Source organism: Cryptomeria japonica, unplaced genomic scaffold, assembly GCF_030272615.1.
Source record: "Cryptomeria japonica unplaced genomic scaffold, Sugi_1.0 HiC_scaffold_64, whole genome shotgun sequence".
Classification (NCBI taxonomy): domain Eukaryota; kingdom Viridiplantae; phylum Streptophyta; class Pinopsida; order Cupressales; family Cupressaceae; genus Cryptomeria; species Cryptomeria japonica.
In genome coordinates this window covers 392,452-412,500 of record NW_026728886.1, presented here as the reverse complement: position 1 = coordinate 412,500, position 20,049 = coordinate 392,452, and the positions used below count along the sequence as shown (strand labels likewise).

Below are 20,049 nucleotides of genomic sequence, written 5' to 3'. Positions count from 1 at the left end.
CGAGTAAGGCCACTCAGAGACATCCATTTCCCAGGTATATGCCCCCTACGCACTTTTGGTGGCGCAACTCGCACGAACAGTCCCACCTCGACCCCGTATACAAGCTTTTTTGCCTCGAAGAGTTCGTCGGAGACGAAGAAGCAACCTTCAGTGCAACCGTAGCACTCTTTTGTGCAACCGCCCAAACAACGCCCCCTCTACCCTCTGTCGAAACACTCGGCATTGCTGCTCCCTAAGGTGAGCTTCTCCTCATAGGCAATTCCGCTCTTATCCGGTCACGTTTGTGTGCCCGAATTTCGCAAGGCAACCTCCATGGGACATGGAAAAGACTCGAGAAGAGAGCTCGCTCACGGGAGAGAGAAGCCAAGGAGACCACGAGAGTGCTGAGAGTGGGACAGCGCTGAATAGGCGGGAGAAGCCTGCGCGTATAAACGGAGATATATATCCAATTGCAACGAAGGAACGTGCCAAAGATCGAGAACAATGGCAGAAATGCTAGTAACGTGCACTTCGGGACCAACGCATCACCGGAAGACAACCGCCAAACATCGAAAGAGTCGCGATGCTCCGCAACCTACGTGCAAAGCGGTCGCACACCGGGTAAGGGAGTGAGAGCCCCAAACATAGCTGGGCGAGGCGCTCACTCCGCTCTTTAATATCTCGTTAATACCGCCAAGGAAATGGCACAAGCACACACACACAAGCATCCTCGGAAGAGGACAGTTCGAGTGACAGGTCAAATCCAAGAGTTCCGAAGACTACCTCCAGGAACAATCGGGAACAAGACCGATTACAAGTCGTCGAGTCTGTTACTGGGCGAACACGAGATGCGCACAGGAAATCGATCAGCCCTCACAATGGCCCAAGGCCAGAGATCGGACTGCTACGATTTACCCCAACAATCATCGTGCCACTCTTCGCAGAGAGGTGATAGACGCCAACGAGCCCGCGCATAGCAATCGAGGTGTAAAAAGGGCGTTGAAGGCAGGAAGCCTGGACGAAAGAGGCTACGAGGTCACCTCGAAGCGGTCTAAGAATCGGGCGCACTTGGGGCGACTACCAGTGCCAACCCCTTATCCCGCGGTGCGTCCGACACACAGAAATTTCCAAGGCGGCCAAGGAGCCTCCCCGCATAGCAATCGGGGTGTGAGGTTACGGATGCAGCATTGATAGCAATCGAGGTGGGAGGCGAAGGATGCAGAAGTGAGAGCCGAGGGATGTAGCAGAGATAGCAATCGGGGTGTGTGATGCAGAAGAGATAGCAATCGAGGTGTGCGGTGGGAAGGGCCCAGCAGCCAGAATGCATGAAGCGACGGATGAAGCAGTGATGACAACCGGGCTGTGAGGAGAGGAGGGATGCAGCCAAGAAAGCAATCAGGGCTCGAGGCAAGGGATGCATCAAGGATAGCAATCATGTTGTGAGGCGAGATTCCAAAGGCTAAACGTGAGAGGCTGCAGGGTCGACTCAGAGAGGTCTATGCATGTGAGAGGCTGAAAGCAAGGTCAACTCGGAGCGGTCTATGCATCGGGCGCGCTTGGGGCGACTACCAGTGCCAACCCCTTATCCCGCGACGCGTCCGACAAAGAGAACGTTCCAAGGCGGCAGAGGAGGTTACCAGCCGAAGGATGCAGTAGCAATAACAGGTATAGTTCCGCGGCGGCCGAGAAGACTCACCGCATAGGAATCGGGATGCGAGGCGAGGGATGCGGCGGGAAGGCCCCGACGGCTAAACGGAAGAGGCTGCAGGGCCGCCTCGGAATGGTCCAAGCATCGGACGCGATTGGGACGACTACCAGTGCCAACCCCTTATCCCGCGATGCGTCCGATACACAGATAGTTCCAAGGCGGCCGAGGAGCCTCACCGCATATCAATCGGGGTGCGAGGCGAGGGATGGGGCGGGAAGGCCCCAACGGCTAGACGGAAGAGGCTTCAGGGCCACCTCGGAATGCTCCAAGCATCGGACGCGCTTGGGGCGACTACCAGTGCCAACCCCTTATCCCGCGATGCGTCCGATACACAGATGGTTCCAAGGCGGCCGAGGAGCCTCACCGCATAGCAATCGGGGGTGCGAGGCGAGGGATGGGGCGGGAAGGCCCCAACGGCTAGACGGAAGAGGCTTCAGGGCCGCCTCGGAATGGTCCAAGCATCGGACGCGCTTGGGGCGACTACCAGTGACAACCCCTCATCCCGCGATGCGTCCGATACGAAGATGGTTCCAAGGCGGCCGAGGAGCCTCACCGCATAGCAATCGGGGTGCGAGGTGGGGGATGCGGCGAGATGGCCCCAACGGCTAGACGGAAGAGGCCACAGGGCCGCGTCGGAATAGTCCAAACATCGGACGCGCTTGGGGCGACTACCAGTGACAACCCCTTATCCCGCGATGCGTCCGATACGAAGATAGTTCCAAGGCGGCCGAGGAGCCTCACCGCATAGCAATCCGGGTGCGAGGTGGGGGATGCGGCGAGATGGCCCCAACGGCTAGACGGAAGAGGCTGCAGGGCCGCCTCGGAATAGTCCAAGCATCGGACGCGCTTGGGGCGACTACCAGTGACAACCCCTTATCCCGCGATGCTTCCGATACGAAGACAGTTCCAAGGCGGCCGAGGAGCCTCACCGCATAGCAATGGGGGTGCGAGGTGAGGGATGCGGCGAGATGGCCCCAACGGCTAGACGGAAGAGGCCACAGGGCCGCCTCGGAATAGTCCAAGCATCGGACGCGCTTGGGGCGACTACCAGTGACAACCCCTTATCCCGCGATGCATCCGATACGAAGATAGTTCCCAGGCGGCCGAGGAGCCTCACCGCATAGCAATCGGGGTGCGAGGCGAGGGATGCGGCGAGATGGCCCCAAAGGGTAGACGGAAGAGGCTGCGGGGCCGCCTCGGAATAGTCCAAGCATCGAACGCGCTTGGGGCGACTACCACTGCCAACCCCTTATCCCGCGATGCGTCCGATACACAGATAGTTCCGAGGCGGCCGAGGAGCTGGGGGATGCGGCGAGATGGCCCCAACGGCTAGACGGAAGAGGCTGCAGGGCCGCCTCGGAATAGTCCAAGCATCGGACGCGCTTGGGGCGACTACCAGTGACAACCCCTTATCCCGCGATGCGTCCGATACACAGATAGTTCCGAGGCGGCCAAGGAGCCTCACCGCATAGCAATCGTGGTGCGAGGTGGGGGATGCAGCGAGATGGCCCCAACGGCTAGACGGAAGAGGCTGCAGGGCCGCCTCGGAATGGTCCAAGCATCGGACGCGCTTGGGGCGACTACCACTGCCAACCCCTTATCCCGCGATGCGTCCGATACACAGATAGTTCCAAGGCGGCCGAGGAGCCTCACCGAATAGCAATCGGGGTGCGAGGCGAGGGATGCGGCGAGAAAGCCCCAACGGCTAGAGGGAAGAGGCTTCAGGTCCGCCTCGGAATGGTCCAAGCATCGGACGCGCTTGGGGCGACTACCAGTGACAACCCCTTATCCCGCGACGCGTCCGATACACAGATTGTTCCAAGGCGGCCGAGGAGCCTCACCGCATAGCAATCGGGGTGCGAGGCGAGGGATGCGGCGAGAAGGACCCAACGGCTAGACGGAAGAGGCTTCAGGGCCGCCTCGGAATGGTCCAAGCATCGGACGCGCTTGGGGCGACTACCAGTGACAACCCCTTATCCCGCGACGCGTCCGATACACAGATAGTTCCAAGGCGGCCGAGGAGCCTCACCGCATAGCAATCGGGGTGCGAGGCGAGGGATGCGGCGAGAAGGACCCAACGGCTAGACGGAAGAGGCTTCAGGTCCGCCTCGGAATGGTCCAAGCATCGGACGCGCTTGGGGCGACTACCAGTGACAACCCCTTATCCCGCGACGCGTCCGATACACAGATAGTTCCAAGGCAGCCGAGGAGCCTCACCGCATAGCAATCGGGGTGCGAGGCGAGGGATGCGGCGAGAAGGACCCAACGGCTAGACGGAAGAGGCTTCAGGGCCGCCTCGGAATGGTCCAAGCATCGGACGCGCTTGGGGCGACTACCAGTGACAACCACTTATCCCGCGATGCGTCCGATACACAGATAGTTCCAAGGCGGCCGAGGAGCCTCACCGCATAGCAATCGGGGTGCGAGGCGAGGGATGCGGCGAGAAGGACCCAACGGCTAGACGGAAGAGGCTTCAGGGCCGCCTCGGAATGGTCCAAACATCGGACGCGCTTGGGGCGACTACCAGTGACAACCCCTTATCCCGCGACGCGTCCGATACACAGATAGTTCCAAGGCGGCCGAGGAGCCTCACCGCATAGCAATCGGGGTGCGAGGCGAGGGATGCGGCAAGAAGGACCCAACGGCTAGACGGAAGAGGCTTCAGGGCCGCCTCGGAATGGTCCAAGCATCGGACGCGCTTGGGGCGACTACCAGTGACAACCCCTTATCCCGCGACGCGTCCGATACACAGATAGTTCCAAGGCGGCCGAGGAGCCTCACCGCATAGCAATCGGGGTGCGAGGCGAGGGATGCGGCGAGAAGGACCCAACGGCTAGACGGAAGAGGCTTCAGGTCCGCCTCGGAATGGTCCAAGCATCGGACGCGCTTGGGGTGACTACCAGTGACAACCCCTTATCCCGCGACGCGTCCGATACACAGATAGTTCCAAGGCGGCCGAGGAGCCTCACCGCATAGCAATCGGGGTGCGAGGCGAGGGATGCGGCGAGAAGGACCCAACGGCTAGACGGAAGAGGCTTCAGGGCCGCCTCGGAATGGTCCAAGCATCGGACGCGCTTGGGGCGACTACCAGTGACAACCCCTTATCCCGCGACGCGTCCGATACACAGATAGTTCCAAGGCGGCCGAGGAGCCTCACCGCATAGCAATCGGGGTGCGAGGCGAGGGATGCGGCGAGAAGGACCCAACGGCTAGACGGAAGAGGCTTCAGGGCCGCCTCGGAATGGTCCAAGCATCGGACGCGCTTGGGGCGACTACCAGTGACAACCCCTTATCCCGCGATGCGTCCGATACACAGATAGTTCCAAGGCGGCCGAGGAGCCTCACCGCATAGCAATCGGGGTGCGAGGCGAGGGATGCGGCGAGAAGGACCCAACGGCTAGACGGAAGAGGCTTCAGGGCCGCCTCGGAATGGTCCAAGCATCGGACGCGCTTGGGGCGACTACCAGTGACAACCCCTTATCCCGCGACGCGTCCGATACACAGATAGTTCCAAGGCGGCCGAGGAGCCTCACCGCATAGCAATCGGGGTGCGAGGCGAGGGATGCGGCGAGAAGGACCCAACGGCTAGACGGAAGAGGCTTCAGGGCCGCCTCGGAATGGTCCAAGCATCGGACGCGCTTGGGGCGACTACCAGTGACAACCCCTTATCCCGCGACGCGTCCGATACACAGATAGTTCCAAGGCGGCCGAGGAGCCTCACCGCATAGCAATCGGGGTGCGAGGCGAGGGATGCGGCGAGAAGGACCCAACGGCTAGACGGAAGAGGCTTCAGGGCCGCCTCGGAATGGTCCAAGCATCGGACGCGCTTGGGGCGACTACCAGTGACAACCCCTTATCCCGCGACGCGTCCGATACACAGATAGTTCCAAGGCGGCCGAGGAGCCTCACCGCATAGCAATCGGGGTGCGAGGCGAGGGATGCGGCGAGAAGGACCCAACGGCTAGACGGAAGAGGCTTCAGGGCCGCCTGGGAATGGTCCATGCATCGCACGCGCTTGGGGCGACTACCAGTGACAACCCCTTATCCCGCGACGCGTCCGATACACAGATAGTTCCAAGGCGGCCGAGGAGCCTCACCGCATAGCAATCGGGGTGCGAGGCGAGGGATGCGGCGAGAAGGACCCAACGGCTAGACGGAAGAGGCTTCAGGGCCGCCTCGGAATGGTCCAAGCATCGGACGCGCTTGGGGCGACTACCAGTGACAACCCCTTATCCCGCGACGCGTCCGATACACAGATAGTTCCAAGGCGGCCGAGGAGCCTCACCGCATAGCAATCGGGGTGCGAGTCGAGGGATGCGGCGAGAAGGACCCAACGGCTAGACGGAAGAGGCTTCAGGGCCGCCTCGGAATGGTCCAAGCATCGGACGCGCTTGGGGCGACTACCAGTGACAACCCCTTATCCCGCGATGCGTCTGATACACAGATAGTTCCAAGGCGGCCGAGGAGCCTCACCGCATAGCAATCGGGGTGCGAGGCAAGGGATGCGGCGAGAAGGACCCAACGGCTAGACGGAAGAGGCTTCAGGGCCGCCTCGGAATGGTCCAAGCATCGGACGCGCTTGGGGCGACTACCGTTGCCAACCCCTTATCCCGCGATGCGTCTGATACACAGATAGTTCCGAGGCGGCCGAGGAGCCTCACCGCATAGCAATCGGGTTGCGAGGCAGATTATTGGGAAGGGAACCCCCTGGGATGCGGCTCAAGCAGTGCCCAAAGGGACTGGAATGCGGAATCACATCGAGAGACCCAAATGCTATACGAGGGCTCAAATCGAATTATCGATTTGGCCACGACATGGACGCATCGGAACGACTACCTTTGCCGAACCACTCGCAATTGCATCCATACCGAAACCAATAGACATTTCCGTTAGAGCCCTCGCATAGCATTCGGGAATCTCGCATGCCCCTCTAAATCGACCAATGCTGGCGCTCAACGAAAATCCGAGCGCTACCACCGTTCGAGCGCCAGCATTGGTCGAGTTAGAGGGGCACGGGGGAGAATGCTCCAGTCAACACCTCCCCTATATAAGTTATTTGTCCGATTCTCGCACAACCGTAGTCTGCCTCGTCGAATCAAACAACGGTCCCAGATTCCGACTTCCGTTCCGTAGAGACCCAAAAGCTAGATGGAGGCTCGCAAGAAAGAGAGTCGGCGCATAGCAATCGGGTTTCTCGAACGTTTAGGGACCGAGCTCACTTGCGGATAGGGCAAAATCCGCCAAGCAACCCAAAAGCTAGACGGGGGCTCGAATCGAATCGCCTAGGCGGCCACAACAACGACGTGTTGGATCGACTACCAGTGCCAAACCATTCAGCAAGACTAGTCTGTGTCGAGGCCGGATAGAGATTCTCAGAGAGCGCCCGTATAGCATTTAGGAGACCTGCCGCGTCCCTCACACTCGACAAATGGTGGTGCACGTTTATAAATCCGAGCGATCCCAACCCTTTCAAGCACCAACATCGGTCGAGATAGAGGGGCACGGAGGGGGCTGCGTGAGACAACACAGTCCCCTATATAAGTTATTTGTCCGATTCTCACACATCCGAAGAATGGTCATCAAATCGGACAACAGCCCAAACTTCCGACTTCCGTCCCAGAAAGCCCAAGAGCTATCTAAAACGTTCATGGCCGGAACTCGATCGCGGCTATACCAGTCCGCCAAGCAACCCAAAAGCTAGACTGGAGCTCTAGTCGAATCACCTCTGTGGCCATTGCAAGGACGTGTTGGAGCGACTACCATTGCCGAACCATTCCGCAGGTCGAGTCCATACCAAGGCCGCATAGAGATTCACGATGAGCTCCTGCATAGCAATCAGGAGACTTGCCGTGTCCATCACAATCGATAAATCCTGGTGCAAGATTTTTGCATCCGAGCGCTCCAACCAGTCGAGCACCAGCATCAATCGACATAAACGGGCACGGGGGGAGGATGCTCGAGAACACTACCTCCCCTATATAAGTTATTTGTCCGATTCTCAAGCAGCCGAAGTCTGGTCATCGAATCGGGTCAAAGACCACAACTTCCGACTTTACCCACAATGCAAGTCATCGAATCGAACATCGGCCCCCGAGTCGGACTCCATGCGTATGTCAGGTCATCGGACCCAAATTCCGCCTTCCTGCGCATGGCGGGCCATCAATATCAACTCGGTCATCGGACCCAAACTCCGCCTTTCTGCGCATGGCACGCCTTCAAATCGGTCATCGGACCCAAATTCCGCCTTCCTGTGCATGGCGGGCCATCAACATCAACTCGGTCATCGGACCCAAATTCCGCCTTTCTGCGCATGGCACGCCATCAACTCGGTCATCGGACCCAAATTCCGCCTTCCTGCGCATGGCAGGTCATCGGACACAAATTCAGACCTCGCCAATATGCCTACGTATCGAATCGGTCATCGGACCCAACTTCCGACTTCATCCATACTGTAGGGTCTTTGAGGTTGGCGCGGTGCGCTCAACCCGGGGAGTCGACCCATCGAAGCATACACCTCCCCTATATAAGCTATTTGTCCGATTCCCACACCTGTGTAGTTTGCACCTCTGACCAGGACATCGACCCCAACTTCCGAACTTGACTGCAACGACGGCACCAGCGCCTTGGTGCGCACCTTGCGACGCACAGTCCCAACATTCGCCTTCCTGCACATGGCAGGTCATCGGACCCAAATTCCGACCTCGCGAGTATGCCTACATATCGAATCGGTCATCGGACACAACTTCCGACTTCATCCATACCGTAGGGTCTTTGAGGTTGGCGCGGTGCGCTCAACCCGGGGAGTCGACCCAACGAAGCATACACCTCCCCTATATAAGCTATTTGTCCGATTCCCACACCTGTGTAGTTTGCACCTCCGATCAGGACATCGACCCCAACTTCCGAACTCGCCTGCAACGACCGAACCAGCGCCTTGGTGCGCACCTTGCAACGCACAGTGCCAACATTCGCCTTCCTGCACATGGCAGGTCATCGGACCCAAATTCTGACCTCGCGAGTATGCCTACATATCGAATCGGTCATCGGACCCAACTTCCGACTTCATCCATACCGTAGGGTCTTTGAGGTTGGCGCGGTGCGCTCAACCCGGGGAGTCGACCCAACGAAGCATACACCTCCCCTATATAAGCTATTTGTCCGATTCCCACACCTGTGTAGCTTGCACCTCCGATCAGGACATCGACCCCAACTTCCGAACTCGACTAAAAAGACCGCACCAGCACCTTGGTGTGCACCTTGCAACGCACAGTGCCAACATTCGCCTTCCTGCACATGGCAGGTCATCGGACCCAAATTCCGACCTCATGAGCATACCTACTAATCGAATCGGTCATCGGACCCAACTTCCGACTTCATCCATACCGTAGGGTCTTTGAGGTTGGCGCGGTGCGCTCAACCTGGGGAGTCGACCCATCGAAGCATACACCTCCCCTATATAAGCTATTTGTCCGATTCCGACACCTGTGTAGTTTGCACCTCCGCTCAGGACATCGACCCCAACTTCCGAACTCGCCTGCAACGACCGAACCAGCGCCTTGGTGCGCACCAAAAGTGCGCACTTTTGGAGGGCACTTTTGTGCGCTCCAAAGGTGCGCACTTTTGGAGGGCACTTTTGTGCGCTCCAAAGGTGCGCACTTTTGGAGGGCACTTTTTGGAGGGCACTTTTGTGCGCTCCAAAGGTGCGCACTTTTGGAGGGCACTTTTTGGAGGGCACTTTTCTGCGCTCCAAAGGTGCGCACTTTTGGAGGGCACTTTTTGGAGGGCACTTTTCTGCGCTCCAAAGGTGCGCACTTTTGGAGGGCACTTTTTGGAGGGCACTTTTCTGCGCTCCAAAGGTGCGCACTTTTGGAGGGCACTTTTTGGAGGGCACTTTTCTGCGCTCCAAAGGTGCGCACTTTTGGAGGGCACTTTTGTGCACTCCAAAGGTGCACACTTTTGGAGGGCACTTTTTGGAGGGCACTTTTCTGCACTCCAAAGGTGCGCACTTTTGGAGGGCACTTTTTGGAGGGCACTTTTGTGCGCTCCAAAGGTGCGCACTTTTGGAGGGCACTTTTTGGAGGGCACTTTTGTGCGCTCCAAAGGTGCGCACTTTTGGAGGGCACTTTTGTGCACTCCAAAGGTGCGCACTTTTGGAGGGCACTTTTCCTGCGCTCCAAAGGTGCACACCTAGGTGAGCACCTTCGACCACACCTTGTAGCACACCAAACTCTGACTTTCGACTTCATCCGCAATGCAGGGTCTTTGAGGTTGGCGCAATGCGCACAACCAGGGGAGTCGACCCATCAAACCCAACACCTCCCCTATATAAGCTATTTGTCTGATTCTCATACATGCGTAGCCTGCAGGAGCAATTAGGACATCGACCCCAACTTTCGGCTTCTAAACGAAAACAAGGTCTTTGAGGTTGGTGTAATGCGAACAACTAGGGGAGTCAACCCATCAAACCCAACACCTCCCCTATATAAGCTATTTGTCTGATTCTCATACATGTGTAGTCTACAGGAGCAATTAGGACATCGACCCCAACTTTTGACTTCTTAACGAAAACAAGGTCTTTGAGGTTGACGTAATGCGCACAACCAGGGGAGTCGACCCATCAAACCCAACACCTCCCCTATATAAGCTATTTGTCCGATTCTCATACATGTGTAGCCTACAGGAGCCATTAGGACATTGACCCCAACTTTTGACTTCTTAACGAAAACAAGGTCTTTGAGGTTGGCGTAATGCGCACAACCAAGGGAGTTGACCCATCAAACCCAACACCTCCCCTATATAAGCTATTTGTCTGATTCTCATACATGTGTAGCCTGCAACAACGATTAGGACATCCACCCCAACTTCTGAATTCGTCTGCGTTGACCGCACCAAAGGTGCACGCCTTGGTGCTCACCAAAATCCGACTTCCGACTTCTTCTGCTATGCGGGGTCTTTGAGGTTGGCGCAGTGCGCACAACCAGGGGAGTCAACCCACCGAATGCAACACCTCCCCTATATAAGCTATTTGTCTGATTCTCATACATGCGTAGACTGCAGCAATGATTAGGACATCCACCCCAACTTTTGACTTCTTAAACAAGACAGGGTCTTTGAAGTTGGTGCAGTGCACACAACCAGGGGAGTCGACCCATCAAACGCAACACCTCCCCTATATAAAGCTATTTGTCCGATTCTCATACGTGTAGTCTGCAGCAGCGATTAGGACATCGACCCCAACTTCCGAATTCGTTTGCATTGACCGCACCAAAGGTGCACGCCTTGGTGTGCACCTTGGAGTGCACTTTGGTGCTCACCTCGGTGCACACTTTGGTGTGCACCTCGGTGTGCACCAAAGGTGCGCACCTTGGAGCGCACCAAAGGTGTACACTTTGGAGCGCACCACATAGGGTCTTTGAGAGGTTGGCGCAGTGCGCACACCAAGGTGGGTGTTGAGGTGCGTGCCGAGGTGGGTGGGTGCTAGGGTGCGCTCCATGGTGGGTGCCAGGGTGGGTGCGTGCTAGGGTGGATTCCAAAGAGGGTCATAGGGTGGGTGCCAAGGTGGGTTGGTGATATAGTGGGTTCAAAGGTGGGTACTAGGGTGGGTTCCAAGGTGGGTCACAAGTTGGGTGCCAGGATGCGTGGGTGTTAGGTTGGGTGCCAAGGTGGGCTCCTGCGTGGGTGGGTGCTAGGGTGGGTTTCAAGGTGGACGCGAGGGCGGGTGCCAAGGTGGGTAACAAGTTGGGTGTTAGGATGGGTGAGTGCTAGAGTGGGTGCCAAGGTGGGTGGGTGCTAAGGTGGATGCCAAGGTGGTTCACAGGGTGGGTGGGTTCTAGGGTGAGTTCCAAGGTGGGTCACAGGTTTAGTGCTAGGGTGCGTGTCAAGGCGGGTGTCGAGGTGCCTGGGTGCTAGGGTGTGGATGCCAATGTGGGTCATAGGGTGGGTACTAGGGTGGGCTGCAATGTGGGTGCCAAGGTGGGTAACATGCTCGGTTGGTTCTAAATTGGGTGTCAGGGTGGGTGTGCACCCACCTTGCCCGAGGTGGGTGCCAAGGTGCCAGTGTGGGTGGGTGCTAAGGTGGATGCCAAGGTGGGTGAGAAGGTGGGTGATAGGTTGAGTGGTAGGATGGGTGGGTGCCAAGATGGGTCACAGGGTGGGTGCAAGGGTGGGTAGGTGCTAGGGTTGGTGTCAGGGTGGGTGGGTGCTAGGTTGGGTTCCAAGGTGGGTGCGAGGGTGAGTGTCAAGGTGGGTCACAGGTTAGGTGCTAGGATGGGTGAGTGCTAGGGTGCAAAGGTGCCAGGGTGGGTGCTAGGATGGGTCGATGCTAGGGTGAGTGGCAAGGTGGGTCCACAAGTGTCAAGGTGGGTGCCGAGGTGGGTGCCAACTTGGGTTCCAAGGTGGGTGCCAAGTGGGCGACTGCTATGGTGGATGCCAAGGTGGGTCACGGGGTGGGTGCCAAGTTGCTAGGTTGTGTTCCAAGGTGGGTGCCAACGTGGCTGCTAGGGTGCGTGGGTTAAAGGGTGTGTCACAACGTGGGTGCCAGGATGGGTGCGCACCCACACTGGCCAAGACGGGTGCAAGGTTGGGTTCCAAGCCCGGTCACAGGCTGGGTGCTAGGATGGGTGGGTGCCAAGGTGGGCACCAGGGTGGGTGCACCCACCCTGGCCAAGGTGGGTCACGGGGTGGGTCCTAGGGTGGGTAACAGGGTGGGTACTAAGGTGCGTGCCAAGGTGGGTCATGGGGTGGGTGCCAAGGTGGGCACCAGGGTGGGTGTGCACCAACCCTAGCCAGGGTAGGTCACGGGGTGGTTGTCGGGGTGGGCGTCAAGGAGCCAAGGTGGGTGGCAAGTAGCCAAGTTGCGTGCCAAGGTGGGTGTCGGGGTGGGTGCCAAGGATCCAAGGTGGGTGCCAAGGAACCAAGGTGGGTGTCTGGGTGGGTGCCGAGGTGGGAGCCAGGGTGGGTCCCAAGGTGAGTGCAAAGGTGGGTGCCAGGGTCAAGGTGAGTGCCAATGTGGGTTCCAAGGTGCCAGGGTCAGGGTGAGTGCCAATGTGGGTTCAAAGGTGCTAAGTTGGGTGCGAGGTTGGGTGCGAGGGTGGGTGGGTGCCAAGGTGTGCTAGGTGGAAGCCCGGGTGGGTCGGCATCCCATGGGTGTCGAGTTGGGTGCCTGATGGGTGCTTCTTGTCAAGTTTTAGTCGTCGGGACTCATTTCGAGCCTTAGAGGTCGTTTCTTGTCCGGTTGCCCTGTCTTCGACCTGGGAACCCAATTTTGGTCCTCGGGTCCCATTTTTTTTTGTCTCGCATCCCACTTTTGGCCTGTGGCCTTTTCGGGGTCGATTCTCGTTTTGGGCATCAGAGCATGTTTCTTCTCCTAAAACCCAATATTTGTTTATTAAGTCTCGGAACACATTTTTGTTCTCGTGGACCCATCATGGGTCTTGGAACGCATTTGTGGTCCTTGGGTCCCATTTTGCATCCCGAAACTTGTGTTTTGGTGCTTGATCCCTATTTTGGGTGCCCACCTTGCACCAAGTGCGCACCCGGGGCAAACCGAGCGCCTTGGTGCACCGGGGCAAGATCGAGCGTGCACCCGAGGCGCCCCGAACATGCACCAAGGTGCACTCGGCCCACATGTGAGCGCAGGTCGTTGCGCCCGAGGTGGTGTGTGGGCACCGCGTTGCAGACGGGACACTGCACGCACACGACGCCCCGTCCAGGTGCACGCACGTAGGCCGGGCCGGGTGCACACCCGACGCCCTAGCAAGGTGCGCGCACCCGGGCAGGGCTCACACTTGGCGAACGGGGCGCACTTCGCGAGGGAGGGTGTGCACCTCGACGGGGGTGGGTGGCCGGGGTGGATTCGCACGTGGGTCGCGGTTTGCTAAGTACACACTGCGACAAGCTCATAACGGGTGCGATCATACCAGCGTTAGTGCACCGGATCCCATCAGAACTCCGCAGTTAAGCGCGCTTGGGCCGGAGTAGTACTAGGATGGGTGACCTCCCGGGAAGTCCCGGTGTTGCACCCTTTCTTAGTTTTTCGCCGGGCGTCGCAATGCTATTTGAATAAACCTTTTGCCCGTTTGCGTTCTCGTCGGGGCCGGGCCGGGCCGGGGTGCGCTGCCCGCACTACCGCGCGCGCGGGGGCGACACCGAGCGCGCACCCGAGGCGCCCCGAGCACACAGGCCACGGTGCAACCCGGGCGTTGTGCGCGCACCCCGGTGCGCCCGAGGTGCTGCGCGCGCACCCAGGTGAAATCGGTGTGCACCTCGGCCAGTGCGCGCTCGGTCGAGTCGCGCACGTTGGCCAAGGTGCACGGTGATGTTTCTTACTCTAAGGTTCCGCACCAGACGCCCGGGACAGGTGAGCGAAGCTGGGCGGGGCCGGGTGCGCGGCCGGGGCAGGTGCACGCAGCTGGAGAGAGCTTTGGAGCACACCAGAGGTGCGCACCTTGGAGCACACTTCGGAGCGCACCAATGATGCGCTCCATTCAAAAGTTTCCTGAAAAGGCAAAAAAAGTTGAGATTATAGAATTTCCCACTTGAGAGATTGTAAAAAAAAAAAATTTAAAATGAAGGAAACGCGGGTGCCAAGGTGTGCGCGCCCGGGTGCGCAGCCCAGCCAAGGTGTGCGCACCAAGGCGCCCACCCTGGCGAAGGTGCACGCAAGGTGCGCACCCGAGGCAAACCGGACAATTAACCCAACTTTCGACTTCGCGCGCACCTGCGCACCTTGGAGCGCACTTCGGAGCGCTCCTTGTTGCGCACCAATCTTGGGCACCTCGGAGTGCACCATGGCGCCCACCAAGGTGCGCACCCGGGGCAAACCGAGCTCCGACTTCGTGCGCACCTTGGAGCGCACGAAAGGTGCGCACCATGGCGCCCACCAAGGTGCGCAGCCCAGCCAAGGCGTGCGCATCAAGGTGCGCACCCTGGCGAAGGTGCGCACCCGGGGCAAACCGAGCTCCGACTTCGTGCGCACCTTGGAGCGCACAAAGGGTGCGCAACCCAGCCAAGGTGTGCGCACCCCGGGCAAACCGAGCTCCGAATCGTGCGCACCTTGGAGCACACTTCGGAGCCCTCCTTGGTGCGCACCGATGTTGCGCACCTCGGAGCGCACCCGGGGAAAACAATGCAATTAACCCGACTTTCGACTTCGTGGGCACCTCGGAGCGCTCTCGGGTTCGCACCTCGGAGCACACCGAGGTGCGCACCTTTGATGCGCTGCCTTCACCAATTTCCAGAAAAGGCAAGAAAACATTGAGAAGGTGTGCGCACCGAGGTGCCCACCCTGGCGAAGGTGCACGCGAGGTGCGCACCCGGGGCAAACCGGGCTCCGACTTCGTGCACGCCATGCTGCGCACCTTGGAGGGCCATGGTGCGCACCTTGGAGCACACTTCGGAGCGCTCAATGGTGCCCAACCCAGCCAAGGTGCCCACCGCGGCGAAGGTGCACGCGAGGTGCGCACCCGGGGCAAACCGGGCTCCGACTTCGTGCACGCCGCACCTTGGAGCACACTTCGGAGCGCTCCTTGGTGCGCACCAGGGCGCGCAACCCAGCCGAGGTGCCCACCCCGGCGAAGGTGCACGCGGGGTGCGCACCCGAGGCAAACCGGGCTCCGACTTCGTGCACGCCATGGTGCCCACCGCGGCGAAGGTGCACGCGAGGTGCGCACCCGGGGCAAACCGGGCTCCGACTTCGTGCACGCCGCACCTTGGAGCACACTTCGGAGCGCTCCTTGGTGCGCACCAGGGCGCGCAACCCAGCCGAGGTGCCCACCCCGGCGAAGGTGCACGCGAGGTGCGCACCCGGGGCAAACCGGGCTCCGACTTCGTGCACGCCATGGTGCCCACCGCGGCGAAGGTGCACGCGAGGTGCGCACCCGGGGCAAACCGGGCTCCGACTTCGTGCACGCCGCACCTTGGAGCACACTTCGGAGCGCTCCTTGGTGCGCACCATGGTGCCCACCAGGGCGCGCAACCCCGCCGAAGGTGCACGCGAGGTGCGCACCCGGGGCAAACCGGGCTCCGACTTCGTGCACGCCGCACCTTGGAGCACACTTCGGAGCGCTCCTTGGTGCGCACCAGGGCGCGCAACCCCGCCGAAGGTGCACGCGAGGTGCGCACCCGGGGCAAACCGGGCTCCGACTTCGTGCACGCCATGGTGCGCACCAGGGTGCCCACCGCGGCGAAGGTGCGCACCCGGGGCAAACCGGGCTCCGACTTCGTGCACGCCGCACCTTGGAGCACACTTCGGAGCGCTCCTTGGTGCGCACCAGGGCGCGCAACCCAGCCGAGGTGCCCACCCCGGCGAAGGTGCACGCGAGGTGCGCACCCGGGGCAAACCGGGCTCCGACTTCGTGCACGCCATGGTGCCCACCGCGGCGAAGGTGCGCACCCGGGGCAAACCGGGCTAGGACTTCGTGCACGCCGCACCTTGGAGCACACTTCGGAGCGCTCCTTGGTGCGCACCATGGTGCCCACCAGGCCGCGCAACCCAGCCAAGGTGTGCGCACCAAGGTGCACGCGAGGTGCGCACCCGGGGCAAACCGGGGTCCGGCTTCGTGCACGCCGCACCTTGGAGCACACATCGGGGCGCTCCCGGGTTCGCACCGGCGTTGCGCACCGTGGTGGGCACCTCGGAGCGCACCGTGGTGGGCACCTCGGAGCACACCAAGGTGGGCAGCGAGGTGCGCACCTTTGATGCGATGCCTTCACTAATTTCCATAAAAGGCAAAAGAAAACGAGATTTTAAAATTTCCGTTTTGAAAGATAGTGAGAAAAAGGGAATGCTGGTGCCATCTTGAGCCCGCCCTGGTGCGCAGCCCAGCCAAGGTGTGCGCACCAAGGTGCCCACCCTGGCGAAGGTGCGCGCCCGGGCAATTAACCCAACTTCCAACTTCGCGCGCGCCAGGGTGGGAGCGCACCCAACAACCGGGCCTGGGAAGAGCCAATGCGAGAAACCCCACCAAACGCTCTGACAAAAAAAGAGGGGGCGCTCCAGTAACCCCGCTTCGGAGCGCACCCTGGGCAAACCCAGCCAGGGTGCCCACCCCGGCCAAGGTGCAGGCGAGGTGCGCACCCGGGGCAAACCGGGCTCCGACAACGTGCACGCCGCACCTTGGAGCACACTTCGTAGCGCTCCCGGGTGCGCACCTCAGAGCACACCAAGGTGGGCAGCGAGGTGCGCACCTTTGATGCGCTGCCTTCACTAATTTCCAGAAAAGGCAAAAAAAAGAGGAGATTTTAAAATTTCCGTTTTGAAAGATAGTGAAAAAAACGGAACGCGGGTGCCATCTTGAGCCCGCCCGGGTGCACAGCCCAGGTAAGGTGCCCACCCTGGCAAAGGTGCGCACCCGGGCAATTAACCCTACTTCCGACTTCGTGCGCGCCAGGGTGGCAACCGGGCCTGGGAAGAGCCAATGCGAGAAACCCCACCAAACGCTCCGACAAAAAAAGAGGCGGCGCTCCAATAACCCCGCTTCGGAGCGCAGCCGGGGCAAACCCAGCCAAGGTGCCCACCCCGACGAAGGTGCACGCGAGGTGCGCACCCGGGGCAAACCGGGCTCCGACAACGTGCACGCAGCACCTTGGAGCACACTTCGAAGCACTCCCGGGTGCCCACCGGCGTTGCGCACCGTGGTGGGCAGCGAGGTGCGCACCTTTGATGCGCTGCCTTCACTAATTTCCAGAAAAGGCAAAAAAAAATGAGATTTTAAAATTTCCGTTTTGAAAGATAGTGAAAAAAACGGAACGCGGGTGCCATCTTGAGCCCGCCCTGGTGCGCAGCCCAGGCAAGGCATGCGCACCAAGGTGCCCACCCGCGGTGCACACCCGGGGCAAACCGGGCTCCGACTTCGTGCAGGCCGCACCTTGGAGCACACTTCGGAGCGCTCCTTGGTGCGCACCATGGTGCCCACCAGGGCGCACCCGGGGCAAACCGGGCTCCGACTTCGTGCACGCCGCACCTTGGAGCACACATCGGAGCGCTCCCAGGTTCGCACCAGCGTTGCGCACCTTTGATGCGCTGCCTTCACTAATTTCCAGAAAAGGCAAAAAAAAACGATATTTTAAAATTTCCGTTCTGAAAGATAGTGAAAAAAACGGAACGCGGGTGCCATCTTGAGCCCTTCCTGGTGCGCAGCCCAGGCAAGTTGTGCGCACCAAGGTGCCCACCCTGGCGGAGGTGCGCGCCCGGGGCAAACCGGGCTCCGACTTCGTGCACTGCATGGTGCCCACCAAGGCGCGCAACCCAGCCAAGGTGCCCACCGCAGCGAAGGTGCACGCGAGGTGCGCACCCGAGGTGCACACCCGGGGCAAACCGAGCTCCGACTTCGTGCACGCCGCACCTTGGAGCACACTTCAGAGCGCTCCTTGGTGCGCACCAGGGCGCGCAACCCAGCCAAGGTGCTCACCCCGGCGAAGGTGCACGCGAGGTGCGCACCCGGGGCAAGCCGGGCTCGGACTTCGTGCACGCCGCACCTTGGAGCACACATCGGAGCGCTCCCGGGTTCGCACCAGCATTGCGCACCTTTGATGCGCTGCCTTCACTAATTTCCAGAAAAGGCAAAAAAAAAAAAAAAAACGAGATTTTAAAATTTCCGTTTTGAAAGATAGTGAAAAAAACGGAACGCGGGTGCCATCTTGAGCCCGCCCTGGTGTGCAGCCCAGGCAAGTTGTGCGCACCAAGGCACCCACCCTGGCCAAGGTGGGTCACGGGGTGGGTCCTAGGGTGGGTAACGGGGTGGGTACTAAGGTGCGTGCCAAGGTGGGTCATGGGGTGGGTGCCAAGGTGGGCACCAGGGTGGGTGTGCACCAACCCTAGCCAGGGTAGGTCACGGGGTGGTTGTCGGGGTGGGCGTCAAGGAGCCAAGGTGGGTGGCAAGTAGCCAAGTTGCGTGCCAAGGTGGGTGTCGGGGTGGGTGCCAAGGATCCAAGGTGGGTGCCAAGGAACCAAGGTGGGTGTCTGGGTGGGTGCCGAGGTGGGAGCCAGGGTGGGTCCCAAGGTGAGTGCAAAGGTGGGTGCCAGGGTCAAGGTGAGTGCCAATGTGGGTTCCAAGGTGCCAGGGTCAGGGTGAGTGCCAATGTGGGTTCAAAGGTGCTAAGTTGGGTGCGAGGTTGGGTGCGAGGGTGGGTGGGTGCCAAGGTGTGCTAGGTGGAAGCCCGGGTGGGTCGGCATCCCATGGGTGTCGAGTTGGGTGCCTGATGGGTGCTTCTTGTCAAGTTTTAGTCGTCGGGACTCATTTCGAGCCTTAGAGGTCGTTTCTTGTCCGGTTGCCCTGTCTTCGACCTGGGAACCCAATTTTGGTCCTCGGGTCCCATTTTTTTTTGTCTCGCATCCCACTTTTGGCCTGTGGCCTTTTCGGGGTCGATTCTCGTTTTGGGCATCAGAGCATGTTTCTTCTCCTAAAACCCAATATTTGTTTATTAAGTCTCGGAACACATTTTTGTTCTCGTGGACCCATCATGGGTCTTGGAACGCATTTGTGGTCCTTGGGTCCCATTTTGCATCCCGAAACTTGTGTTTTGGTGCTTGATCCCTATTTTGGGTGCCCACCTTGCACCAAGTGCGCACCCGGGGCAAACCGAGCGCCTTGGTGCACCGGGGCAAGATCGAGCGTGCACCCGAGGCGCCCCGAACATGCACCAAGGTGCACTCGGCCCACATGTGAGCGCAGGTCGTTGCGCCCGAGGTGGTGTGTGGGCACCGCGTTGCAGACGGGACACTGCACGCACACGACGCCCCGTCCAGGTGCACGCACGTAGGCCGGGCCGGGTGCACACCCGACGCCCTAGCAAGGTGCGCGCACCCGGGCAGGGCTCACACTTGGCGAACGGGGCGCACTTCGCGAGGGAGGGTGTGCACCTCGACGGGGGTGGGTGGCCGGGGTGGATTCGCACGTGGGTCGCGGTTTGCTAAGTACACACTGCGACAAGCTCATAACGGGTGCGATCATACCAGCGTTAGTGCACCGGATCCCATCAGAACTCCGCAGTTAAGCGCGCTTGGGCCGGAGTAGTACTGGGATGGGTGACCTCCCGGGAAGTCCCGGTGTTGCACCCTTTTTTAGTTTTTCGCCGGGCGTCGCAATGCTATTTGAATAAACCTTTTGCCCGTTTGCGTTCTCGTCGGGGCCGGGCCGGGCCGGGGTGCGCTGCCCGCACTACCGCGCGCGCGGGGGCGACACCGAGCGCGCACCCGAGGCGCCCCGAGCACACAGGCCACGGTGCAACCCGGGCGTTGTGCGCGCACCCCGGTGCGCCCGAGGTGCTGCGCGCGCACCCAGGTGAAATCGGTGTGCACCTCGGCCAGTGCGCGCTCGGTCGAGTCGCGCACGTTGGCCAAGGTGCACGGTGATGTTTCTTAC

At 60.1% G+C, this 20,049-nt stretch overlaps 2 non-coding genes across 2 annotated transcripts; both read left to right on the top strand.

The window, feature by feature from the left end:
• Window positions 1-13,591: 13,591 nt before the first annotated feature.
• On the top strand, window positions 13,592-13,710 carry LOC131863522 (5S ribosomal RNA). Its single transcript, XR_009362422.1, has one exon. It is a non-coding gene; the product is annotated as a 5S ribosomal RNA (ribosomal RNA).
• A 5,916-nt stretch (window positions 13,711-19,626) lies between these two features.
• On the top strand, window positions 19,627-19,745 carry LOC131863510 (5S ribosomal RNA). Its single transcript, XR_009362410.1, has one exon. It is a non-coding gene; the product is annotated as a 5S ribosomal RNA (ribosomal RNA).
• The last annotated feature ends 304 nt before the right edge of the window (window positions 19,746-20,049 follow it).